Genomic DNA, 21,384 nt, shown 5'->3' on the forward strand with positions numbered 1-21,384 from the left:
AAGAAAGCTTTGAAATCACAAAAATCCACTATCATCTAAGACCACCCTTTCTTTCCCACCTTAAATGTTTGTCCTTAAGGCACAAATCAGCAGCTACCACAGCATGGTCCACAGAAACTTGAAAATTGACAGGTACTTCATAGGAAGTCAAAGAGGACAGCTAATCACTCAAACCCTCCTCTTCCCTGCAGACATCTTCAGAGCACCAGCTCTGTCCCCATCAAGGCTGATAACTCAGCACTCCACAGCTACTCTATGAAAGTTATATGTACGTATAAATAATGAACAAGCAGAACTCCTTGGGAAGAGGAAGTTTAAAGATCCAAACAGATAAAACCAACAGCTAAAACCATAATATATTACTCAAAAGTTATAAAAGGAATTATTACTATAGATAATGTAGAAATTAAAAAAACATGTTGGGTCAGCAGCATTAGCAGAAACTCAAAGAACAGTAATAATGGAAAGAGACCAATTTTCCAATCACAAATTCTTGAGGCAAGACCTTGCAATGTGAAAGAGCAGACTAAGAAAGATTGGCAAAGGGCACTACTCTAGTCTTGTTCCTTTGAAATGTGTAACAGCAAGAAAATGAGATTTCCCACTGGGAATTTTAACTGTCAGCATGGAAAACAAATATGGTTGGGGTTTTTTATTTCTTAATTATTTGACTTTTCTTTAGCTACAGGGCTAGCAGCTTAACCTAAAAAGGAGTCAAATGAAATTATTTAATGCAACACTCATGAGTTTCCAGGATTTCAAGTATTCTCATTTATAATCCAAGAGCAGCAAAGTTTAAGCAATCTTAGTTCAGAGAGGAATAACCAAGATATACCAGCAAGATTCTACATGGTAAGGCTGGAGAACCCTCAATTAGTTTTAAAACTCCTTAATGAAGCATATCAACACATGAGTCCGCTCACTGGGTCTTTATCTGCACACATCTTAAAAGACTAAGCAATTCCACCAGTTTATACATCTAGTTTCTGACATTTTAGATATTTAACAGCAGGCAGACTTTTTTGTTCATGTGAGTTCCCGAACAAATCTTTAATTCTACTGCAATAATGAATAAAAAGTTGCATTGTGCACTCCGTAGGTCTACTTTACCTTTTTAATAAGTAGTAACACTTCATGTGGGTATGTAGGAGATTTTGATGGAAAAGACTGTGCAGTTCATGCAGAAAGACATGGAAAGACTAATGAATATTCTACTTGTGTTTGGGTAAGGCTAATTAAGTTGCAGAATCACTATCTCAGGTAGAACCTTTCCTGCACCATATACTTTTATGATATTTAGACAGTAAGAACAATTATGTAGGTAGCACACTGAGTCTTAAAAAGTCTAGAAGTCTGTCATAAATCTAGTAATTAAATAAATACTATTAAAGTCAAGTATTTTCCTGCACCTTTTGCCTCCTTAGAAAGGAGCTGTTCACAATTACAACTCCATTCTCAATTATTTGCTTAGGTCATATAACACCAAGGAACATTTATTTTCCTAAGCTAAATCTTTAATTATAAGAAACATTTCATTTTCTCCCTTGTCAAAGACAAAAGAAATGATAATCAGCAGCCTTCCCCATTAATAACATAACAGGCAGAAGAAGATATTAATCGTTTTTATAAAGTGCAAATTCCCCCTCCTTTTCACCAGTATTTCCCAAGGTTCCACAGCATCACCTCAACCATTCATAAACTACTCTAGCATTTCATTATTGCTATACCCAAGACCTCCAACCACCACCACCACACCCTCCAGCCCTCTTAGCTGAAGTTGATGTGATTCCTTGCAGCTGAGAATAATTAGCTAACCTGCACATTTTGGTACAGGTAGATAATGCCTTACCTGAAGGCACTAATTAATTTTACTGTAGCTATCACCACATTTTTTCTAGCTAGCAAGAATATAAGTACATTGAAAGGCTTCCTCCAAGGGATTTTGACAAACTCCTCAGTGGATAAACTGGGAGTGATTTGTCAGAGCTGGTGGCATATTTTATACCTCCTGCGCTGATATTTCCCACTGGATTTGATAAATCCAGGTTTAGTCAGAGAAATCAGGTAACTGCTCAAAGCAAACACTATGTAGCTTAAGCTGAGAGTTTGAGAGGAACCAAGCTGTCTTTGTGTCTGCTCAGAGCAAGATCAGTTTTACACTTGTGCAAATCACCTGAAGTACAAGGCTGCAGGACTTTCGACAGGGAGCTTTGGAATATGCTTACACATGTCCTATTCTTTCCCAATAGGACTCTGCTAGTGAGAGCTTTGACTCAAGGCTGATTTGACCAAAATCAAAACACAAAGCCATGTCAGGCAGGTTTGTAACAATGCTCTATCTCTGATCACCACAACAGGAACATCTGCCTTTCTCTCCTGCTCTGAGAGCAGCATGCCCCTCTAAAGAGATACATCTGCAAATAAAGTGTAACTACAGCACATTTACGCTAATATTCAAACAGCAATAAACTCCTAGATATTGCTGAAACAATCAAGCATCAGCTGCACAGAACCAGTGAACCCCCTGGTAAGTATTTTAGCTGCTAATCCAGCTCAAACTCTGTGGTCACTGATGTGGTTATAGCTCCCAGCAGTCAGCACAAAAGTGCCAGAGCTAAACCATACTGTTGTGTTCTTACTTGGATATAGCCTAAAAAATCATGTGCTTGCCTCCGAGTTCTATTCAAAGCCTTTTTGCATGTCTCTAATCTGTCTTGGAACCTTAATCAGGAATTAAACCTGATATCTCCATGTGACTTCACTCCTAGAGGCACAAAAGCATCAGTCTTTTTCAGTGCCTCTTCAACAATTTTAATAATTCAGTTTTTAAAGCCACTGAATAAAAAGAACATACTTCTGGCTTAATAGAGCAGGTAAATCTAGTAAACATATGCTTTAATGAGCTAGTCAAGCTACAAAAGTAACATAGGCACCTTACTTTAGAGACCATGTATACAGTATTACATATAATCTGCTGGTGAATTTTTGCAACTGCTTTATGAACTAGGGAAAGGCTCCTTCTGTTTTTTTTTATTATAATCAACTGTCAACCTCCTAATGATAGCAGTACCCTCATTAGAAGTGAAACAACACATTCCAATGACCAAAATCACCTAGAGAAATAAAGTGAGGAAAAATTTGAAAAAAACCCCACAAACAAAACACCCTACAAACAAACCAACAGCACCAAAAAGAACCCAAAGAACACAAAGACAAAGCAAAACAAATAAAAACTCCAATATAAAAAAAGCATTACTTAACTGGAAGTAAACACAAATTGCAAGTATCAACCTTAAGTTCTTCAAAATGTAAAAAACCTTCAATGCCTATGTATTTCAGGTACCACAAAATGCACTTAATAGTAGGAAAATCACTTTTTTTGGGCAAACTAAGCAAGCACCTCATGTAGAAGCAAGCACAGGTACTGCAGACACCACAAAAACAAATCCCAAACTATACCTTTACAAGAACTTTTCACATACCTACAGAACTATGGGCTGATATACTGAGAAAGCTGCTATAATAATAAAACACATAGCAAAAACACATTTGAAGAAAGAGAAAATAACATGCCACAGCATATATTACAGTTGAGAGGACCACAATACACAGCACATTGCATCACTGTATAATTTCAAAAAGCTTTAAGCATTCAGCCACACAGAGTAACACCTTTCCTCTTCAGAAGGCTTAAAGCATCTGCCCTTCTTTGTTCTTCAGCCCAGCCTTTTATCCCCTCCTGTTGATGCACTGCACCTGTGTGCCCTCTGTTCCCTTTGGTGGTTGGTCAGTGCCCCTGGGCACTCCATGGCTCGTTCCCTTCAATAGCATTCACCTGTCCTGCACAGCTGGAGCCAATTAGGGATGAGCCCCACCCCCAATCACCCCAAACTGTGCCCACACCACAGCCCCACTCCCAATCACCCCAAACTGTGCCTGCACCACAGCCCCACTCCCAATCACCCCAAACTGTGCCCACACCACAGCTCCACTCCCAATCACCCCAAACTGTGCCCGCACCACAGCCCCACTCCCAATCACCCCAAACTGCGTGTCTGCACCACAGCCCCACTCCCAATCACCCCAAACCGTGTGCCCACAATAACAAAGCAGCTTGTAGAAAAAACCCCACCTCATTCTAAAGCCACTTGTCTCTGCAAAGACTCGACTGCCCCCACACTGGAGGGGTGCAGCAGCGCCTGCACTGTTAATAGCAAAGTACTCACATACACAAGTGTGGTGTCATTGAGCAGAGAAATAGCATTGTAATGTCAATCTACCTTCATGTTGTGATACCGGACCAAACTGAAAATGGTGTAACAGAATCCAGGTAGGGCTTGCCTGACAGACACAATTCCTGAACTCCCTGCTGCACAACCTGCCAGTGAATTGGACAGCAGCTGCAGGCTCCAGGTAGAAAGACACAACACTTTCAGAAGGAAGAAGGTCACATCACCAAAGAAATAGAACAAACACACAGCACCTGGGAACAGGGAACAGCACCTTGGGAAAGAATTCCAAAGGCCTGAGTGCATTGAGGGCCCTGAGCGGCCGCACCTGAGGCCTTCCGCAGCCTCACCTGAGGCCTTCCGCGGGAGGGCTCCATTTAAACCCGGGCTGGGAACGTGGCTGGTTCTGCTCCTGAGGGCCTGGGCTGTTGTCCTTGTGATGGTCCTGGCTGGTTGATGGCTTTGGCACTGTGTTATGGCCCTAGGGTCCCCCAATGGCAGGTGAGATCTGCTTTTTTAACCTGCCTGCTGTGGGGAATGACCATGGCGGGTGAGGCGGGCACCCGTGCTTAGCTCCCCTCAGAGGTCACCTTGGCCTTTCTGAGGGAATGGTCCTACTCTTACTGCCCACTTATATGTAAACAGTATTTCATCTTGGTTTTTGTACGTAAGTACATGTGGGGAGCAGCTTTTTTTGACCTGGTGTCTAAAGGCTCTACAAGCCATGTGGAAAAAGCAATTGCTGCTTTTCACTAGCAGGTTATTTTCCCTGCATCAAGTCCACAGGTAACACCAGAGGTTATGGCAGCTTTCCATTGGGAAATCTAGCCTGCAAAAGGTAAGGATTTAGATATCTCCTGGAGGGGGTGGAAAAATAATTTAGTATGGATCAGAAAAGGCAGTAATAGTTGTAGCAAAGTTAAATGTAATTTATAGAGGATAAGTTTTACAGTTTTTTTTGTTATGGGTTATTAGACATGAGGGAATGTGTCCATGAGAAGACTGGACAAGCAGTTTATACCTTCCTCCTAAGGACTAAACAAAACACTTTTCTAGGCTGGTGAGGGACATGGGGACTCAGTGCTGCTTATACTGCCTTTGCTAGATATTGGAAGGTGTTCTTATGCTATGTAAAGCATTGAAATTAAAATAGCCTTATCTGATGTATGCCAGAGCTTATATTCGTTGCAGGATAGGTTACAATAAAGACCTTTGATACATGTAGTTCTTCTCTAATTGCCTCTAAAGGAAAAGAAGGAAAAACTGACAGCTTACTTCATTGTCCCAGCTTGAACCTCAAATACATGGTTATTGTCTTCTTTTCCACAGCTACTTGAGCAAGTGAATTTCTCTGCAAAAGGTTTGCTACTATAGGAACTTCAAGTACTCTTCTGAATGCCAAATGATAGCAGGAGGGGAACTGGGGGTTATTTTGGCTAGAACTTTGCATTCTGAGGCACTCCTGTGTGCATCTGACATTAGAAATCAGTCTAGCTCTTTGATACTTCTGTTTGTTAATGCCCATCCAACCTCTCAGGTGGAGTAGGGAAACCACAATGAGCTGTTGATTGTTGACTGTGGAATCTTCATGTTAAAAATGCTTTTGGTGATACATGAGGGAAGCCTTTTAGACTAGAAATATGCTAAATGGATAACTTTTATCAAATAGTGATAAATAGATAATAGCTGCTGCATTATTGGTTACTGCTCTGCCTTCAAATATTGATTTCATATGAAAATTAGCAGGTTACAGGAAATTACATTTTTTCAAAGGGTTTGTTAAAAGAAAACAGCATATTTTTTATAGTGTTTTGTTTCTTTGTTTGTTTTCTGTTTGGTTTTAAGCTAAGAAATTTGGTCTTACCTTTTTTTACTGAACTTTAAGGACCTTCTTTTTTCAGAAATGCAAAACTTAAAGTGCTGTTGTAGGGCTTGGTTAAAGAAAGTAAAGGAACTGTGGCTGTGACAAATGAAGTGTTTTGATACAGTATTTAATAATAACATCTGCTCTGATGATGTGCCCTTCTTGTGGGTGGCTCTCTCTGAAAGTGCTGTGTCTTTCTACCTTGAGCCTGCAGTACCTGTCCAATTCCCGGCAGGTTTCTGCAGCAGGGAGTTCAGGAATTGCATAGTCTGTCAGGCAAGCCCTACTTGGATTCTGTTACCCCATTTTCAGTTTGGCCAGGCATCACAATATGAATGTAGATTAAGATTTCAATGCTACTTCTTTGCCAAATGACACTTCACATATTTACTTTCCAAAGCTTAATCAGCAAGATGTTAAATGCTTGATAACTTTTGTAGTGTTGACAGTAGCAACAATACTTTTCCTGTAACACCCATGTCTCCCCAAAGGCATCTCTAACAGTTGTTTTCACACTGCTGTGATAGATGAAAATAGCTGTGTGTGCTCTCAGAGAGGTATCAGGTGAATCCCTGGGGCAGGAGGGGTGTGAAGTGCGTTAGGGGAGAGATCCTGACACTGTTGGGGTAGAAAGGTGAAGGCAGGGTTGGACTGGTGAGCTGCAGCTCAGGCAGAGGATCAGCTGCTGGGGAGGGCTCTGAAAAACAGGATCAACCTGAGGGCACTTAGCTGCTGTTCACTGGAGCTCAAAAACAAAAGCTGGAAGCAAGGAGCTACACTGGAAAGACAATGGCTGAAAAAAGGGGTTTTTGTTAATACTTATTTCTAACTATCTTCCATAGATCATGAAATGCTTTTCTACTTAGCAATTTAATTATTCTTGACTGTACAGAACTACAGTCCAGCTTTTCAGATATTCAAAGAGCAGGAGCCTGACCCTCACAGTGCCTGAGGCTGTGGTGTGTAAGGAATGTTACCTCACTTAGTCTAGGGTAGTTATGGAATAAAGCTAATAGTTTTGTGTTATGGATACCTGTTGTTCTGATGGCTATTTCATCTGACATGAACAAAAGGAATGAGACAAAATGCTGTGAATGTTATACTGAACTCACAAGAGCAAGAAATTGCTCACTCAGAACAGATGTGTCTAGCTAGATATCTCTGTAGAGTGGAATATTTTGCATTTAGCAATTCTACCCTGTAGTTTGGGGGTCTTTGGAGAGGGTCACTGTCCTTGTATAAAGTATGCTGAGGTGTTTGTAGTGGATGTTCATAGCTCAAGAATCTGAGGGTTTCCATTTGAATTTCCTTGACTTGGTGATATGGCATTCAGAATGCTATGTGAGCACTATTGTTTGCAAGGCTTTTTCTTCTTTCCAAGGCTAGGGTTTTATGCCTTAGAAACTGAAGGTAAAATAATAAGGTAATTATATCCAAAGCTGTTTTCTTAAGCTAATTTAAATAGAAAAATTGAACAACTTAATTGCTGTGCATTCCTTGGCTTCTTTGCAATGATCTGTAGCAGTCAACAAAGCAGATTGAAGTGGAAAAGGATTTTACTTTTGTAATGGACTTGTAGTGCAACTTTGCAGTAAGCTAATGAAAAAACTAATTGAAAACTGAAATCAAGAGAAGACTTCATGCAAATATTTTGCATTTAAAATAGTGTGGATTTATATCTCTTATGGAAGTATTTAAGAAGGTTCTGAGGATTGTTTGGTTTTTTCTGGTTTGTTTTTTTTTTTTGTTGTTGTTCTTGTTTTGGGTTTGTTTTTTTTTTTTTTTGTTTTTTTTTCCCAGTTTGGGGTGAATTCTATGGTCTTTTAACAAGAAAGATGAAAATTTATGCTTTTACCTTGGAACACAATATGGTAACATTTTAAGAGGGAAAAAGGATTTTCACTTTTATATGAATAAAACAAACGTGGGAAAGAGCTTTGTATTCTTACTTCCATGTAAGAGCTGCATATACAGGTGAAAAATAATGGAATAGAGAACATTGTAGTTAGATGTTTGAGAATAGGATGGACTGGAGGTAGTGAAAAACCTTTCTTATAGCTTTGTGGAAAGACACTGCTCTATATTTCTCATGCTTTGTCTTCCTCTCAACAGTGCTAATTGCTATTCCAGCTACTATGATCATTAATTGAACTTCAGATGAAAAAAAAAACGCATTTATTGCAGATTCTGCTATAGGTCTAAAGAAAGAGGGAAAAGTCCAAGTAGCTTGCAAATTGTTTTAATCCATAAATGTTTCTACCAATTTGTCATACATTGCCCTGCTGACTGAATGCAAGGTCCATTGACCTTTAGGACTGAAGTTTTTCATTTCACCTTACTCAATTTTGTAATATTTGCCTCCTTCTGATTGTTAATGATGAATAATTCTTCTAATGCATTTGGAATTGGCAAGAAACAAGTTTAATGCAGATATCCTCTAACACCTATTGTCTATTACAATAAGGGTGTAGTGTGAAGGAAAAGATGCTTCACTTTTTTCTTGTCATCAGGTGGTATCTGTAGATGAACAGTCTGTGACAAAGGATTGCCATCCATGCTAAGCAGGATAGCAAGTATTTATTGATTTGTACTTCATGTTTCTCCAGCAGTTTCCTCTCATCTGAGACATTAAGTAAGGGTGTGATATTCTAGAAATAAAACTCCTGTAACATTTTAATTTTCAGAGTAAGACTAGCATAAAAAAAACAGCCCCCGATGATTTGATGGTTTTATTTTTTGATGGCTTCTCTTTTTTTCCTAGTATAGGATATATGCAGTGGAATTTAACTTTGTAGATTTTTTCAGTTTTCTAAACCAATAAAACTACTGGCACAGACAAATTACAAGTGCAGCCTGACAAGTTAGGCTAAAATATTTGGCTTATAAAATTCATCCTGGTACTACTATACTGAAATCAATATGAAGTATTTGCAAGGTATTTATTTGGCAAGGAGGAATGGATGTGACTTTGCTCCCTGTGTAAATATAAATCTCAGTCCCACATACAATGTTACAATTTTTACACGGCAATTTGGTCAATCTTCTCAAGGCTTTACCTTACATCTTGAATGGATTCTTATCACTGTAAAATACCAATGCTTTATGATGTATATGATTAAATTACTTCACTAGAAATAATTTCTGTAGGGCTATATTCTGCAGGTTTCTAGAGATGCTGCTTTAAAGTGTTTTCATGCCCAGACTAAATAGAAACCATTTTTAAAAAAAGTTTTTGAGACCTTTGCCAGTGATAACAAGGCGTGGATGATAGGTAATAGTCCAGAAGAGCAAATATGAGTGATGTTTATCATCTGGATTCTAAAGGAGAAGGAATAAGCTCTTTGAGGAGACATTTTGCTTCAGGAAGGACAACACCAATTGCCAAAATCTCCCACACTTTTCTCTTGTCCTAAAAAAAGAAACCCATGTAATAAAGGGTCCTAGGGGGACTATGCAACACAGCTGTCTATTTTGACTGCAATAACTATCATATTTCATGGCCTGAAAAATTTGGGCTAAAGTGAATTTAGAAATTTCTGAATCCATTATGATGCTGGTAGCAGACCTTTTATTGAAATTCTGTCATTTCCTTCCACCAAAGAATTATCAAAGACAGGTGTCCTTTATTCATATCACATGTATGAATTTTTTCAAGAAACAGAAGGAAAAGTTGTTGTTTTTTTTCTGTAAGAAAAATCTGCCTTAGGGAAGATACTTTTTTCCTCTAGTATTTGCTGTATTTTCTTTCCTTCCCCAGTCCATTAGATTCTTATGATCTGCATGTTGTGCACATGATGTGTTGATGTACTTTGATACTCTGAAAAATCACAAGATTCTGTCAGAAGCACAACACAATGGCAGTTTGACCAATCTTTTCCAATTCTCTTAGTACTTTCCCCTAGTCTCTTGATTCTCTTGATTTGGATTATAGCTGTCAAGAAAATAACCTGGAGAGCAGAGAAGAGTTTGGGGTTGGTTTGTTGCAAGTTTAAAGTTAAGAAAATAATTTTTAAAAAGGCATCTTCCTAGATACTTCACATAACTCATTTAAAAACCTAAAAATAATTAATCCCATGTCTATTTTTTTTTTCAAGTTGTGAAGAACCAATTTCAGAAATCTGAGCAGGGCTCTTGCCCATACCCAGAAAGAATTGTCTGTATTTAGTTTGCTTTTGCACTGAAGCAGAGCTGTTCCATCTCTGCTCTCTAGTAACCTCTACTTTTTAGAGTCCAATATAGTAAAATATGCCAAACAAAGCAGGGGGAAGAAATCAAACCACATTTTGATATATCAGAGAATGCTACAGGGCATGAATATTTTCTTGGAACTTATTAACAGAAATCAATAAATTGTGCTGCTTTTTCCAGCAATCTTCTTCAAAGGAGACATTTCTTGTTTGCTTTCTTCTCCTTTGTTGTTGGACATTGGCTTTCTATTTTACTGGGATACAGAGATTTGAACAAGTCTAAAACTTGTTTCAAAAGGGACGAGTCCACAATATTTGAGGGGGGGAAATATTTTTCCTGGCTCCAAATCTTGTTTGTAACAACAGGATGCATTATTATAAGCGACAGTTCCAACCATGAATAACAAAGATAATTTAGATTACTCCCTGGCAGCACAACATACATCAATTGATAAATTGTTTAAAAATGTGTAGAATCAGTCCATGTTGAACTACCATATTCTGTTTTCTCCACTTGTGGGCTGGCAGAAGATTTTTCTCCCCATTTAGGACTTAGTGATGTAGAAAAATCACATTAGCCAGACACCAGTTACTTACTGCTGTATCATGCCTGATTGATGGGGGTTATTTTACTATCATCAGATTAGAGATGAGGGGAGATAAATTAAAGAGGCAGGGGAACTCCCTTGTTGTGGTGTCTTGTGCCTGAAACTACCTCTAAGAGGATAATGAGGTTAATGCACAGCCAGGTACAAAGGTAACTTAGCAATTACTTTAAAAACCCCTGTGAATTTGTGATGGAAGTATTGTGTGCCAACTCCAGAGACAGGTAAGCAACTTTTAATTGATTAGCAGTTGATTAGTTGCTCCTCAAACAAACACGTGAGTTTGTGTTTCATTGAAGCAAGTGGTTATCCAGAGCAGCGATCATCCTGCAGGCTGAGGGAGATTGCCAACACAAAAGAGAATTTGAGCTTTGCCTGCTGAAGGCTCATCAGACAGCTCAGGGGAGGCTGTGCAGTGTATCTACAGGCAGGTTCACTGAGCACATAATCCAATTTGCTTATTTTCTGCTCGCTTTGTATCGCCCCATCATCCTGCTGGAGTTTGTCTGAACCTCACTGTACTTGACTTTCTCTGAGGATTTCCAGCAGTGGAAGTGCTGTAACAACTGCCCCTGGCTTCAAAAGATGCTACATGGGCTTGGAAAGGGTTCAGATAAGAGAGGAGTCAGTATTTTAACTCCTGATAGTGTTTTCTGTCTATGTTTAGGAAGTGACTTGTAGTAGGACTCTGACTTTTTGGAGTTCATTTGGCTGACAGATGTTGATCAAAGAAATTATTAGAAATTATCAGACTTGTTGTGTATCATCACACTAAGATTCATGTGGGACATATTTTTCCATAGTAAAAGTAGTGTGTAATCCTGCATTTCTCAAAGATACTCCATCTTTTTGCTGAATATTGGAATGTGCAAACTCTCCCTCTCATTCCCCGTTTCTTGATGTTTAAAAGCTGTGCAAATACTGTGAATGTAATTCAAGCCATAGGAAAGTAATCTATTTTAAGACTAGGACACTAGGAAGTGAATAATTCAAGTGATAAAATATTAAGACGTGTTTTGCAGCCAGTGCAACAATGATCTAAAATTAATGCACAGACTTTTACTTGCATAGAATTTGGGGAACATTGGAAGACATCTAAGAAATTCCTACTAGCAAATGCAATTTGTGTGTAAAATTGCAGCACACAGCTCTGTTCAAGTTAAATGTGACTTTAATCAGTTTCACAGTGGTGGAAGTATAATTCAAATTAGAGTTCATACATGGTGCAATTGGCTTGCAAGGAATATCCAGTCTGTTCTGCAATCAAGTAATGAAAAGGGTCACAGCCTCATCTGTGCTTTGGGCTTTTGATGTATTTTAAGGCGTTTTGCACTATGAGTAAAGGCACTGATTTGCTCCTGTTCCCAAGAGGGAGAGACCTTTTTCTGAGGACATGTTTTGCTCAGGACCAGTCTTAAAGCACATTTTTGCCTGATTTCCATTTTCTAACATAATTTATCTGCTTTAATAGTCAAGCTACTCAAACACAATCATGTCAAGGGAAAAGTGCAGTTTAAGGATCCTTTAGCAATAAAATATCACAAAATTATTAGCTGTGTTGTGCAAATACTTATTACTTTAATACATAATACTTATGTATTAATATTTCTGTATTATGAGATTTTTTTATTTTTACAAAAAAAATTGCTTCACTAGGAAATAGTTGAATCTCTCCGTAAACAGTCTACAGTGTTTACTTGAGTTTATTTTGAGTCTTAAATGTTTTTTATATAGTGTTGTTTATGTTCTTTAGCTTTTGTAGGACTGGGAAGAGCAGGGATGTTTTGTTTTCAGTCTGCAGACACATCTAGAATGAGGAATGGAGTCCAATCAGTATCTTTAAAATATTAATTTTTGTATTCAGTGCTGCTGCCAACAAAGTTAAGGGCCAAAGTTCTTATGCATTAACATAATTTTGCAGTATTTGAACTGGAAATAATTTATGCAATTTTTGAATGCTGTTTTCTGATGGTTTTTTAAATGCCAAAACCCCCTTTTGGCATATAGCATGTATTGATCACCAGATTTTATTAAAAAGTAAAATGGATCATTTTATTCCACCAGTGCATCTCGGGTTTTTTACCATATTCAAAATGTCACTGGACTCTTTTAGCTGTAATCTTTAATGAAATGCAAAAAAGTTGCAGAGCAATTTTCCCTCAGACAATCACAGACACATTCAGAAAAAATTGCCAGATGTTTTTAGCTTGCCCTTATCTAATCTGTAGTGCTTTCAGTACTGAAGATCCAAAGAAGTTTACTCCTCAGTGTGCTCACATTTTATTTTTCTGAGGATTTTTCTCCTGCTTGTTCTGCCCTACATTTGGGTCTTGCTCTGGATGAGAGTGTCATCTAAAATTTGTTGCAGAACACAAAATCAAACTCAGAGTTGTGGTGAAAATATACATGCAGGAGTACACTTTGTCCTAACTAATAACAAATTTCTAACATAACAGGATAGAATAATATTAGTCAATTTACTGCAACCTGTACTCTTAAATGAGATTTGGTCTGAAAGGTCAGCTTTCTATAGCACTAAACTCTCCCAGCTCTTAGAAGAAATTAGTGTTGAACAGTAAGTTCAATTAAAAACCCAATGCAGCTGAGCCTATCACCTTCCAAACACTTCAAATAATTTTAATTATATGAAAGATGGGAGTTTTTTTCTTCTATCAAGTATCTCTTACTCTCTTTCCTACAATTGTGCATATATTACTAATTAAAGAAGGAGGAAATAATGCCATTGGAAGTTTTTGCCCCGATCAGGAGTGTCCTTGCATAGTAGATAACACATTGCTAGCTCTGTTGATTTAATGCAAGCCAAGATATAAAGGGAAAAATAAAGCCATGAAGATTTATTCTCATAAAATAATTTAGAGATATCAATCTTATTTTCTGTTCTAAGTGTACATTTTACAATTTGGGGATGGAATCTATTTTTTTTTCTGGCTCCTGTTTCTAACCAAAATCTGACATTTGGGGGCTTTTTAAAGCAGAATGGTCCTGGTTTTGTTTGTCTTGTTCCCTCAATAGAGCTGGCTGAAAGGTTGGCTCTGCTTTGCTAGAACAAGGTAGTTTGGAAAGGTCTTATCCATCCATGGGTATCAATACAAGCTACTTATTTCCTTCTAAATATTTTTATTAATGTTTCCCAACCAAGGACATCAAAGTAATTGTAACTTAAACTGCTGACTTGCAACTGTGGTCCTTTTTATTCTGGAATTTTTTCTTTTCTCAAACAAAAATATTTTTGCAGAAAAGTAAATCTCCTCTTTCTGAAAACAGCTGTTTAAACTTGTGATTCTGAACACTTTGTGTCTGTTTTACTCTACTTCAGTTAAATGTGGAAAGTTGTTTTTGGAAATGAATACACAGATTTAAGCAGTGGTTTTGACTGCTATTGATGTTACTTTGTTCAAACTTGAAACTTTAAAGCTGCTCTGTTTCTCATGTTCCTTTTTTTCCCCATTATTGTTTTTATAATGCTTTTTTCTCTTTGCCACATAAAAATAAGTAGACAACAGAACCTCTGTGTTTTTCTAGTCAAATACAGTCTCTATGCATTGCAAGTAGGACATGAAGTCCAGCTGGTGTTGATTTCAAAAAGGGGACACTCATCAACCATCCTTTTTAATAAAATGGTACAAGAACCCTCCCAGTTGTGTTGACACTGAAGATGTTCCCAAAACAATAAAACTGCAATAAGATGGCAAAAATAGCTGTGCCTTTTATGAATGTGCATTTTTAAATGCATAATCTTTAAACAATTGCATCTTCTTTGGCATTGTGTAGTATGAAAAATCCAGGATGAAGAGACAGATGCAGTGATATGTGATCTTAGCTCCTAAATTCAGGTTCACAAACAATGCTATGATTTTTTTGTTATGTAAATCCCACTAAGCTACAATGTTTCTTCTCTTCCTCTCCTTTATTATATTTTAGGATTGTGATTTCAAAAACTTGTACTACATAATGTATGAGAAATAAGAGTGGAAAACAAAAATGAAATTGCAAGGTAGATGTTAAGTTGTCTTCACTATTTAATTCCACAACTTGGCTTAGGACCGGGCTGGCTATGGCATAAAAGACAAGATTAGTACAAGGAAACTCGTAAAGATAGGCTGATATCCTCATCTCAAATGCACTGCTCTTTTTAATGAGATGGATTAACAATTGTCAGGGAGGGGAGCATCAGCTTATTTTGTTGCTGAAGTTGAGATTTTTCCTCTAGTGATCTCTGATAGCAAACAGGCAGTGCATAAACCATAGGTAAAGTGTGTCCTTGTAAATCCAATCTGTTTTATTGTTCCTTCCCTTTGGGTCATCTGTTACATCCATTGTCCTTGTTTCCTCTTTTTTCTTAACTCTCTTCAGAGTCCCCTCTACTCTCTATTTTTATACATGTACTTTCATAATATGCCTTTCTATCCACCCTAATCTTGTGGATATGAATGTTTGCTAGACTCCATTTATTGCTGGCAGTGTTATTTTAGTCTTTTGCTGTCAGCTGTGCAAGAGGCTTCCTTTAGCCCATTTGCTGGCATATGGCATAACCAGATTTCAGGCTGCAAGAGTGCAGCCAGACATGGCAACAAGTGGCTGAAAGAAAAGGAGATTTCTGCTCCAATTTCAGCAAAAGCAAGGATTTTGATTTGTGTTGCTTTTTTGCTTATTGCTTCCTCAGTTCTGGATGTATTTCTGCAATTTCAGTTTGAGTTTAATCTCAAATACCTACATGAGTTAACTCTTGGATTAATCTGGCTAGTTAACTCTTGCTGTAATTTTACAGAACTGTGAAGTTATATACAAAAAATGCTATCAGTTCTTATGTTAATTTGCATTTAATATGAGAGAGATTTATTATTCAAGTCCCAATATTTTTTTTGGAACTTTATCTCTTTGGAGATGCTGAATCATTCTTTTGAAGTGAGTGTATGCTTGCTAGATTTCAAATAAGATAATAAAGAATGTTAAAATTTACTTTAAGTATATAATTTATATGCTACGAGTTCTCTAACATAAGTATGACTGATGTGGGTGTACACTGAGAAATAGTATTTCTAAGAAGAAAAGAACTAATTAAATCCTCCAAAATGTCACATTCATGATTAGGAAAGATTTTTTGTTTGAAAAGAACAAAGGCAGAAAGTGGTAGAAAGTGAGCTGTTCATAGCTGAATTTATGGTTTTAAACCTAAAAATAACAACTTTAAAAACCTTGTTCCTCCTCATTCAAATAGATAATTTTTATCATTGACTTTGCAGCTAATACCAAGAAATTTGTTCATTTGCATTTCAGGTAGAGAAGCCAACCCTGCATTCCTTAGGCATCTGTTTAAACAAAGGGTGATATCAGATCAAGGGCAAAGCTAAAACTGCAGTAATTTGCTTTACATGGAAGAGGTAAATAAATATCCCACTGTACAGTGTCATTGCAACATATGACTTCTGTCAACCTACAGCTGATTTAAACAGCTCCTGAAATCTTAATCTGTTTCTTGTCTCTCCCAGTTGCAGTTTGCTCTCTCTAGCTGTCCTAATCAGTCATTTTTAAGACTCTGCTCTCAAACAGGCAAGTTGAAAAAGAAAAAAATGAACCCTTGTACTTCTAAGGTGCTCCTTTTAACATAGAAAATTGTAACGAGACCACACAAACAGCTCAGCAGAACAAAAGGTGAGAAAGCAAGTTTTTAAGGGTGAATAACAGTCATCCTATGAAATGCTTTTTGCAATCAGGAATCATCCTAGGAGTTGCACAGTTTTCTCCAATCCTTTGTGCATATCTTAAATTTCAGCCAAGCAGCTTTTAATGGGCGGTATTTCTGGTTTTGTTTCCTTGCAGATATCACATTAATACAGGGGAAACGTATCCATGTTGAATGTGTTTCAGTATTATTTACAATAACTAATCCCTGGCACGCAATACTTCCAGCTAATGAGCAATATAGATTAAAGGCAGATGTTTGCTGAAACCATGAATTTGGCATTCATCTCATAGCAACATTTAATCTGTGCTGTATGTTTACTTCTTGGCATGTTGGTTGCCAGTGGCTGCAGTTCTCTTCTGTTGTGGTTTAAATTTTAAAAAAGGCCTCCATCTTGGAATTGCAGAATCAGAGAATATCCTGGGTTCAAACAGGCACACAAGGATCACCAAAGTCCAGCTTCTGTCGCTGCACAGGACACCCCAAGAATGCCACCATTTACCTGAGAGCATTGCCCAAAAGTTTCTGGAACTCTCTCAGGCATGGTGCTGTGACCACTTCCCTGGGGAGCCGGTCCAGTGCCCAGCCACCCTCTGGGGGAAGAGCCTTTTACTAATATTCAATCTAAAACTCCCCTGGAATCTTGTGCCCTTCAGACACATGGAAAAGTAAAACTGATCAGTGTTTCGTGCTTTTAGCAGAGAACACGAGGAGGTCTGATAGCCAGAAGCTGCTTGAGGCTGAAACTCAGCAGGAATTTGATTCTGTGTAAAATGGCTGGAGTGAGCTGGAAAGTTTAACTTCAGAACAAGTTGTGCTCTTCTTGTTGAGACTTAAATGATGTTGAGCATGTTTTAGGCTTCTCCAGCAAACGGAGAGGCAGGTGCATGTGTCTCTACTTGGAATAAAGAGGTTCTGGGGAACAGTCAGCAATTGGTCTGATTACTTATTGTCATCTGACCACGCTGAGATCTCCGAGCTCAGGTCCAGTGTTGGGTTCTGAGAAGTTGGTTTGTGCTGCACTGTGTGAACACAAGATGGAGGGGATTCCCAAGCAAACAAGATATCAGAAAGCACTAACCAAAGGCCAGTATTTAATGATTTCTAATAGAAGAATAAAAGGGACACAAGTAAAAGAAAAATTACTTGTGACTGGAAACAAACTGAAGCAAAAATAACCAGCACTGGTTTCAGCTGAACAATAAGCAAAACTAGAATATGAAAAGAAAAAGAAACAACTTAGAGGCATTGACAACAGGAATTATTTGAAATTATTTTAAGTTAGAGGCAGAAGCAGAAAGACAAATGATTAGAGGAAGCTAGGAGAAAAGACACTTTCAGGGAAGGTATTTTGTCTGATGGCATTGGTGAACAGGATTGTATTGTTCTAGCAGACATCCTTTAGCTTTAAGGTAGAGAAGAGATTGAAGTGGGATGGAAGGGCACTGTGGCTTTGTGTTACTAATATTGGCCATATACTGATCTAAAATTACTTGCCATATGGGTACATTAGTTTTTTTCTTGAATATCAAAAGCTGAAAGACTACAGAAAGAGATCAAAGGAAGATAAAATATCGTGCTGAATTGTCTGCTTTGTTTCTACAGCAAAGACATTATTTAGAAAAGTTGAGTGAAAGAGAGGAAAGGAGATTGATGGGTATTTTACTGTTTTGATGTTTTCTTTAGGAACTTTATTCCTGTTTTTTTTACTGAGGTTACCTTTTGCTTGGTGGAACAAATATGTTGTTTAGTTGCTTATTGACCTGGGTGGGATTGGCTACCCAGAGGCAGGTATTGAAATGAGCAGTGAACAGCAGAGAGTCGTTCCACCCACCTGTGTGGGAGTGTGAAAGCACATGTTTGTTACCCAGCTCTAAGGATCAATTGCTGAGCTGATAGCAGGAACCATTAGCATGCAAAAATTAATTTATTGCCTATGCTTTACCTAGAAAGAAGTGGGTGGATGGAAAAATACCTTGTCATTGCAGAAGGCTAATGATTGATTACTGATGTCATTATACAATCAAAGACAGGTTTTGTCCCTTCATGTCCTTAGGTGAAGGGAGGCTAAAAGGTGCAGCACCCAGAACAGCACATCCCTCTCTCCTTTTGGATGGTTAAAATAGATGGCTCTGTTTTGCCCAGCCATACATTGTACTGCCATAGTTCTGTGACCTGTTGCTCTTTATTCAACAGATAAGCACCCATGACTTTTTTGAAAGTAATACAATAAAAACATAAACCTTTACAAATTAGAACAGTTATTGCTTTCAAAGGGATGCTTAGACTCCACTTTGAGGTGTGCTGAATGTTAAATAGTCACTAGGGGGATGTAGGAGTTCGGGATAGAAGTTGGGTTCATCTTGAATGAGTTTTTATCACAGCATTCAAATGTGATTGCTTCATCAAGAGCAATTTTTGAACTTCACTTGAAAATATTGCTCTCTGTGTAATATAAACTTAAATACACCCTCCTTGGCATTTCTTTTGAAAGCTCAGCTGGGCTTTTTGCCTGAGCAGTTTCAGATAAGTTTTAAGCAATAGCTCTTTCAAATACAGTCTCACATATGGCCCAAATTCTGCGAAATGTTTACTCTTTTAACTCTTTTTTTTTTTAATGGAAAGCATCTGAAGATCATTATCATCAACAAACCTTGAACTAAAATACTAACTGCACCTGGTGAAAGGAAGGCAGTTTTTAACCTCCACTTGTGGCACGTGGATGGTACTGACAAGGGATTGCCTTGTCTGTTCCTGAAGGCAGGGGCATGAAAGACCACAGTGCAGCTCTGCAAGAGTAACAATTCCAGCACAAACAACACAGAGAGAGTTCAGCTCAGTACCAGTCAGAGATGGATTTGCAGGTATGTTGTAGTCTTCTCTGGATTGCACGAGTTCTTCACACCTGTTACTCTATTTTATAGAATGCACTATTACCTTTTAGACAAGAGCTGAATTTTGCCTGCAACATAAAAGTCCATTTATAATCTGCCAACAGGCTCAGCTGCCTTTCATTTAAAGCATAAAAAAGAAGGATTACTATTAAAGGATAAACCCAGGAAAAATGATGTGAGATATTTACCAAGAAAATGGAAAGAATGTATGGGTCTGAAATGGGTGGCAAAGAATAACACCAAGCTTCCATGGTCTGATAGCTATGGAAATGTGTGAATTTGTGCCTGGTGAAAGCAATGAAGACTTATGAATGTGTTCATAAATCACTTGTATCAGTTACAAACAAAGGAATAACTCTGTTGTTCATTTCTCACTCCTGTAACTCAAGAAGAACAGCTAAGCAGCCTAGAGGGAAACATGGAAGTTGATTCCAATATCTGAGCAGGCCTGTTCCAAGTCTCTATTGGCAGATGCTAGCTCAGGGGCTTGCTTTCCTCTAAAAGGTTTGATGCTCTATTCTCCTTGCTTGAGGGCACCTGTTTATGCTGGGAAGTCTAGCCCAAAATCTGCAGGTAGCAATCCCAAACTTCAAAGTCATGCTTCCTCATGTTGTTCTACCTAAAAATACAAATTCATTGTCTGAAATTTACTGAGGATTCTTAGATGGCACCACCACTGGAAGAGACTAATGGCTCTTTCTAGACAGATATATTCCAAACAGAGAGCATACTTAAAAATATTTACAGTGCTAAACTTCTTTGAATAATGTATTTTCTGTGAAAAATAAGTAAGCAAGAAATGTCATGATTTTGGCTAGTATTTATAACCAATGATGAGAGCAGTGGGCTAAAAAACCATGGTACAGCTGACTACAAAAGAAGCAGGTTCATTTCTGCAGCACAAATAATGCTGATAATTCATTACACTCCAAACTTTCAGCTACAAGGTCGTTCTAATTGGATGTTTATCCTTTTTCCTACAGATCACAAAATGTAGTGTGTATCAGGGCTTATTTCTTTTTGCAGTGTTAGGTTCTTTGTTGTACTACTAACCCCACGCTGCCTTCAGCTTTCATATACTTCCCCATGCCTTTTAAAAGTATTGCCAAATTTATTTTCTTGTAATTTTTCAGTTATACATGAAAAGTAGCCCAAGGGTTTGTAAGGTGCATATCAAATGCATGCAGCACTTCTATTGTCCATCACCAAGGCTGTGATTTTTATCTATTGTGAATGCAAAGCTGAGTAAACTCAGCTTTAACTTCATATGCATCTACATCCAGTCTTCAGTAAAGTATTCAGTAAATGAAGTATTACACAAGGAAAAGAAAGGGAAGTCTGGGTTATGACACACGTATATAAAATATTGATTTGGTCTTGATTAAAAGCCTCAAATAATGCTTATGTTTTGTGAGGCCTTGCCTAGGCTATTTTACAAAACCTTGAAGATTTCACTTTCCAATTGACCTGTTGAAAGATGCCATAGTGTTTATGTCAGGGGCTTAGAAATTCTTCCAGATCCCCTTCCAACATCCTGCCAATTAGAAGGCCTGAAAGCAAAGGCTTTCTATTTCAAGGTTTTACTCCTGTACAAATATTTTATTAATATATTGCTCTCTTTGAATTCCACAGGAAAAATCCTTGTGAGTTTTGTGGGCGGTAACTTCAGATTTTTCTTTGGTTTACACACCATTGAGTAAACTTTTGTTGCAATTTTTTTCAAATACCATAAATATGTAAAAAATTTAGGTTCATGTGCAGTGTAGAGACAAGTTATGGTTTCTTTGATTCTTTCTGTCATAAGCTAGTGGCACAGTTAGTATTTTAGGCCTTAGTGTTCTAAGTTTTTGTCATAGACTAAGCAATTTAGACCATTCAGATGTTTTCAGAAGTAGATGTTC

Source organism: Camarhynchus parvulus, chromosome 7 (assembly GCF_901933205.1).
Source record: "Camarhynchus parvulus chromosome 7, STF_HiC, whole genome shotgun sequence".
NCBI classification, from domain to species: Eukaryota; Metazoa; Chordata; class Aves; order Passeriformes; family Thraupidae; genus Camarhynchus; species Camarhynchus parvulus.